Below are 6816 nucleotides of genomic sequence, written 5' to 3'. Positions count from 1 at the left end.
TCTACTAATTACTTATAAACATGTATAAAGGTGAAAACATGTCTATAAAGCTTCATCAAAGCTTTTCTATAAGATATTATCAAATTCATCTATTTTGACTTATTTTAATCTATTTATATTATCTAGATAATTATTAGAATAAATATATCTGTAATACCAATTTTCCACCTTCAACGCAACTTAAGTCTTTTCATCTTTGCAATAGATATTTAGATAATCCATATTCATCAAATAAGTCAAGTACTACACCTTATCAAAGATGTTTAAAATCTATTTTTCCAACATATCAAAACTCAGAATTCAAAATATCTCAAAAGCTTGTAAAAAGGATGTTTAATCTTACAAATTAAACTTGAAATCATACAAATAATGTTTAGTACTGATCATTATCATACTTTCAATATAAAATGCTTCTCTCATGCACAAACTTTTAGTTGTGCATAGTATATAAATTACTACATCAAGTGCCACATTGTGAATTCTTTCTCACATCAAATAATATTTGATATTCTATTCTATACATACTCTTTAAATCTACTTTTCTTCCATTCTTTTCTATTCACTTACTATTAGTGCTATATCTATTTATCACCAATTAAGTTTTGTTTTATGTAAGTTTTGTTTTATGTAAGTTCTTCAATTTATCCAATATTACCATCATATAACAATCATAGTTTAATTTCTTATCAAATTTTATTTACTTATGTACAATTCATTTTCACTCTACACATAAATACTACTTGTATAAAAGAAAAACAACACATTTTATAACTTATTAAATTTAATTTTTAGGACCTCTACATTCTCTTATACATTCTCACAATCTTCATTATCAATGTCTTATATAACAATTATCTAATGCTTAATCAATCACCATAATAAATGGTTGTCACATTTGAATAAGTCATCAAATGTTCACATACCTAGATTTTGTAGCTAAATATGTCACTAGCAGCTTTTTTTCCACCTCCTTGTAGCCAATGTCTTGATAATTACTATTCAATGAAAGTTAGTTCCCTTATACAGAACAATGTTTCAACACATCCCTACATTTCTAATAATAAGATCTAACATACAGTAATTGTACACAATTACGTCATTTCCAAAATTTCTAGTACATCACGATATACATACTAATATGTCGACCTTAAAACCTACTTCTCAAAACTCCAACAATTATGTTGTTGAGCTCCAAGCCAGCGAATACCTCACGGAAATCGTGGTCAACTGATAAAGACTCGAGGAATTTATTGTATCAGCAACATGCGGTCTCCTGACATCCCGAATTGCCCTTACCCTTATTCAAAACCAATGAAACAGTTCGAGACCTTCGAGATAACCCCATAAATCCAAGACTTCTGTAGTATAAATGCAACCCAACTTTACATCAAAAATAAAGTAATCTCTTCTACCATTTCCTAAACGCTTAAACTCTAATAGGTTATGAGCCCAACCCGCACTTAAACAGAAAATACCACATTCGCCAAGCCATCAGCCCAATCTCTCCAAAACAACTCCGCATTTCATCGACGACGACGATCCACAAGCAAGACTCTGCCAAGATGACACAATCAGACAGTGTCCGCATGTTCGACGGTTCCAACTTCCTCAAATGGTCTACCCAGCTTCAATTCATCCTGAAACGCAGAGGATTATGGAAGTATGTGGCTCCAAAGGCGGAATGTGCGGCATCCAAGTCCGAGTCCACGACGACAGATGAATCCACGGCCGAGAAAGCAGCCAGGCGCGCGATCGAGACCAAAAGACTTGCTGCCAACTACATCGATGCATCCGACAGCGCTTTCGACTTCGATAAAGACAGTCAAGAGACACGAATCATCGCATCCGCCATGGGCATGGAAATAATGAACTACATCAAGGATTGCACTACCGCTCGAGATGCATGGAGTACATTGAAAGAGAATTTTGATCAGACCGGACTTGAAAGAACAGTATCCCTTCTCGTGGAACTAATAAAGATTAAGCACCCATCCCAAGAATCCATGCAAGCTTACCTGGTCAAGATCAAGACGGTCGCCAACAAGCTAAATCTCGAGGATTCTGTGCATATTAATGAAAGAATGCACATTGAAATATTCGTAAGTCAGCTACCGGAGAGGTTGGAAAGCGTAAAACAAGCCATGTATATCATGGATAAGCTGGAACTCTCCTACGTGATAAATACTCCAGAATGCTGAGGTATCCACAGGAAAGACCTCCAAGGCGACTACCGCGCTATCAGCAACAACGAACAGTCGCAAAGGGGGTAAACCCAAAGGCAAGAAACCATCCAGAAACGTCAAATGCCATCCATGCAATCTAACAGGGCACATTAAAAAGGATTGCTACGCCAAGAAGAAAAATGATGGATCCCCTATCGATACGCAGTCAGAAAGTGATGAATGCAACAACTACGACTGCACCAAAGGCGTTTTTTTTCGTAACGATGACCTCGAAAATCCTCCATCTATCCGAGGAAAGATCCACAACCAGCGGAACCCACAAAGATGACTGGATTATGGACTCTGGGGCCTCCGATTATATGACAAGACGCAAAGAATGGTTCCAAACGCTGCAGCCCCCATGAGATCGGGGTAGAACTCGGAGATGAGACCATTATCCAAGCCGCCGTCATTGGCAAGATTGATCCAAAGACAAAACATAGCGTGAGATCGCTCACAGACATTCTGTACGTAAAAGATCTTAAGAAAAATCACTTTGCAGTCAGCAAGGCTTCCGGCAAGGGCGTACAGATTACATTCTCTGTTGAAAAAGTAACCGTGCGCACACACAATGGACGATCCCTTATTGAAGGCACCGAGAAATCAAGATTAGGATTGTACAACTTGACTGCAAGGTAATCCAACCCAAAAAGATAATTGAGGAAACCAACCATCAAAATCGCAGTCTCGTCGAAGCAGCTAGATCCATGCTGCATGCCAAGAATCTGCCGGAGACATTATGGGCAGTGGCGGTCAATACAGCGGCTAACATCCAAAACCGCTAAACAGCACATAAATACTTTACTAAGCAAGGCTTCACTCAGCTTCAATCCGACCACAAAATCTATCACAAGCCAGACGTCTACATTGCAATATATGTAAATGACCTCCTGTTTGTAGGAACAAGAAAGGCAGTAGATCTCGAGAAACAAGCTCTCGCGCGCGCATTCAAAATGACCGACCTTGGACCAGTGCATTTCATCCTCAGCATGGAAATTCTACATAATCCAGATAATAGTATTGTGCTAAACCAAGAAAAGTATGTAACAGAAATATTAGAAAACCATGAAATGTCCGATTGCAAGCCAGTTGCGACCCCAATGGACAAAAAGGCTAATCTTACCAAGCGACTGCCCTCGGAGCCAGCGTTGGATGATTCCAGACCTTATCGCACAGTCCTGGGAAGTCTCATGTATCTAATGATCGCGACCAGGCCAGACATCGCATTCTCAGTAAGCATTCTCGCTCAACAGATACATGACCCCTGCGAATGACATTGGATAGCCCTGAAAAGACCATTACGATACATCCAAGGCACGACTGACCACGGCATAGTATACTCGGGTACTTCTGAGCTCAACTTAATCGCCCATGCATTTTGCGACGCAGATTGAGTAGGAGACCTGGAAACTCGGAGATCAATCACGGGAAATTGCATTCTACTTTCGATCTGCGCTGTAAGCTGGAAAAGTAGAAAGCAGGCTAACACAGCATTGTCTACGATGGAAGCTGAATACATGGCAGCCAGCGATGCAACCAAAGAAGTCATATTGGTCCCCACATCTCTCAAGGAACTAGGATATGATTAAGTACAAGAAATTGACATATTCTGCGACAACCAAGGATGCATTGCATTCAGCAAGAGTGCAGTCAATCATGCGCGCTTCAAACACATCGATATCCGCGAGAAAGTTGGGAACAAGGAAATCGACGTAAAATACGTGGAAACAACAAAAATGACGGCAGATGTACTTACCAAAGCCCTAGACCGTCTGCTTGCATTGAGGGATTAGGAATGAAGCGACGAAATGCGACCTAGAAGTCCAAGACGCTGGAGACAGCTAATATCGGAATCCTCACAAAAGGTTTATTCCATGCTGCACATATTCCATACAAAGCAAATGAAACTATCGCAATTGCAAGTATTCAAACGGTCCTGCAGGAAGGCGAGCTACAACATACGTTCTGAATATCTGGAGAAGATAGAATAACACATTCCGTAAGCCCAATGCTGTCAATGTGATTCTTCAATATGAAAATCAAACGGAATATTGCAAAAGCACAAAAGCACGAATCTATCTAAAACCAACATCCACTTCATCATCCAACACCAAGTCCAATTCTTACAACTCTGCCAAGCACCCAACTCGCTGGCAAATACACGGCACTGCTACAAATCCGGATTGGAACAACCAACGTCTCCGGACATTCCTAACATAAATGTCGATGTCGTGTTTTTTTTCTCTAGCTGTAACTCTGCTAATTGTATAAAACATATAATTTGGATCATTTCAAACGCCACCTTGGTATGATTAGACCCATTTTTGTTATTAGAGTTAAGTATTTCCGATAAGTGAATTTAATCAGCTGTTGTGCTAAAGTTGAGTTATACATGATGTGTTCACTGAGTAATAAGCCTGAGGAAGCATTGCAGTTAGCAAAATTTTCAGCAGGGTGACCACACTCTTCACATTCATTGGAGTGGCTTTAGTGCACAGCTATGTCAAGGTGAGATCTCGTTTTAGAATTTCGGTGACGGATGCCAGGGTTCAATCTGCTTTATGGTTACATCTTGTTCACTTTTTGTGGTTAAAATAAAGCCAAACTTGTCCTAACGTATTATATTGCGAATGTTCTATTTGTATTTCATCTTGAAATCTATGAACTCTGGCATGACATGTGAAGTTGACAATGTATGGATGCAAACATTGCTGTGGCCAGTCAACAATCAGAAAAACAGGAAGGAACATTGCAGTGAAGCAAACCATATGAGTACTTGGATGTCTTGGTGAGCATTGCAAGGAAGACTGATAGCCAACACTGGCCTGAGCTTTTTGCTGTTGCTGGTAACTCAACCAAGTAAGTCTGATCTTTTAGCAGTTTGTTCATTGTCTAAATATGCATGAAAGACTTAGTGTATATACTAATCTGCAGTGAGCATGTACTGTTGCCTGAAATGCTGAGATAATAATGAGAATAGTCTGCTTATCATCTCAAATCTATCTTCAATGGATGCAATAAAATAGCTCACCTGTTCTTGAGGCAGATTGCGCACTTTGGATCGTTAAAACCTCAACAGGGTGGTTCCTTGGATATCTATTACGTATTAAAGTCATCTTGATCTTGTGTCTCTGTTGAGATTCATTGGCCTGTTTTTCTCTATCAATCTAAAATTAGAAGGCTCCTGAATATTAACTCTGTTAGCTAGAATTCCTCTTTGATTATATTCTAGCCGATGAAGAAATTATATAGTAAACAGGACCACAGTTCAAGAATATTTGTTAATTTGTACAGTGATTTATTGACAGGTTGTTGAAGAGTGCGTGGGGAAGGATTTATATCGCACAGCCACATGCTACAAACTGGTCAGTATTTTGGGTACTGAAAAGAGGAATGCGACCAAGGAGAGACATCAACATAAGATTCACAATGGCATTGGTTGTGTTGGGATCTTATTGCCATAGACATGCATGACTTTCTGTGCCCAATAGCGCAATGGTGATAGCTGATGGCCTGAATTTTTCTGTTTATTTGAATTTATCAGGTGATGGAAAAGCTGGAAGGCCCGCCCATGAGCCAACATTGTTTGTTTGCCTTGCGTGATGCACATCCTTTGTCGATTATTCTTTTGGTAATCTGTTACGCTCCTTCATTACGAAGATAATTGTCTACGAAGGAGTTTATATTTGTGTTATCTTTTGGTAATCTGTTACGCTCCTTCGAATTCAGAATCCATTTTATTGTCTGAGAACTCCGTAGTTTGACAATGGTGGAGTTTGCCTCGTATCGTAACCGAGGTTGTTATGGCATCGTTCACCTTTTCCCAAGTTTTACGTAGTGTTGTTTGAATACATATAAATGTCTCGTGGTCTCCGTCGAAATAATGGAATAGTTTCAGCAAGTTTTTCTTTCAATTTCCACAAGTATCATTGGGGTTAGAGCGTTAACAGCAAAAGGTATTGACGTTACATTATGTGAAACCAACTGCTTATAGCTTCAACGGAAGGGTAATCCCTCGTTTCCCTGCTGTCGACCATGCAGAAAAATTGTGTCATTCCACCAGGCTCTGATCTAGACACGATTGTCAACTATTCATTTGTATGCAAGTCGCTTGGTCAATATCTAAGACCTAGGTCTTGGATGATGGCGATAGGATTGTAAATTGTGTCATTTATTCCATGTCAGTAAACTGCTATGCATGCATAAGCTGAAGAGCAGTGATTTGTAGCGCTAAGCTTGTTCTAAATTGATCGCGTCACATCTCACGACTTGTAGCCTGGATGGATATTTCCAGAAAGGCTCAGGAATTGCCTTTGATCTAGTTCCTGCACTTTGTTGAAGTCTGGAGTATACAAAGAACACTAAAAGAATCGTGAGGAAACGGTCCCATGTCATAAAATGTGTGAATCTTTCAAGTCGATGGATCTTTCAACGACCTCACTTCGATCTCTGCGTCAGTAATAAAAAGCTCTGGTTTTGACACCAAGAAACATGTCATATATTGCTAAGTCGCTTCCTTGAAGAGAATGTAGCTGATACTTGTTCAACTCTTTTTAGTGGCATCTACTTGTAACTCAATTTGCTAAATTTTTTC

At 39.4% G+C, this 6816-nt stretch overlaps 1 long non-coding RNA gene across 1 annotated transcript; it reads right to left on the bottom strand.

The window, feature by feature from the left end:
* Positions 1 to 408: 408 nt before the first annotated feature.
* On the bottom strand, positions 409 to 3526 carry LOC149989963 (uncharacterized). The gene is made up of 2 exons (XR_016505785.1): positions 3346 to 3526; positions 409 to 2947 (listed from the first exon to the last, which is right to left on the bottom strand). It is a non-coding gene; the product is annotated as an uncharacterized LOC149989963 (long non-coding RNA).
* Between the last annotated feature and the right edge of the window lie 3290 nt (positions 3527 to 6816).

The sequence above is a fragment of the Physcomitrium patens genome, chromosome 1 (genome assembly GCF_059467195.1).
Source record: "Physcomitrium patens ecotype Gransden chromosome 1, ASM5946719v1, whole genome shotgun sequence".
Lineage (NCBI taxonomy): Eukaryota > Viridiplantae > Streptophyta > Bryopsida > Funariales > Funariaceae > Physcomitrium > Physcomitrium patens.
This window is presented reverse-complemented; position numbering and strand designations above follow the sequence as displayed.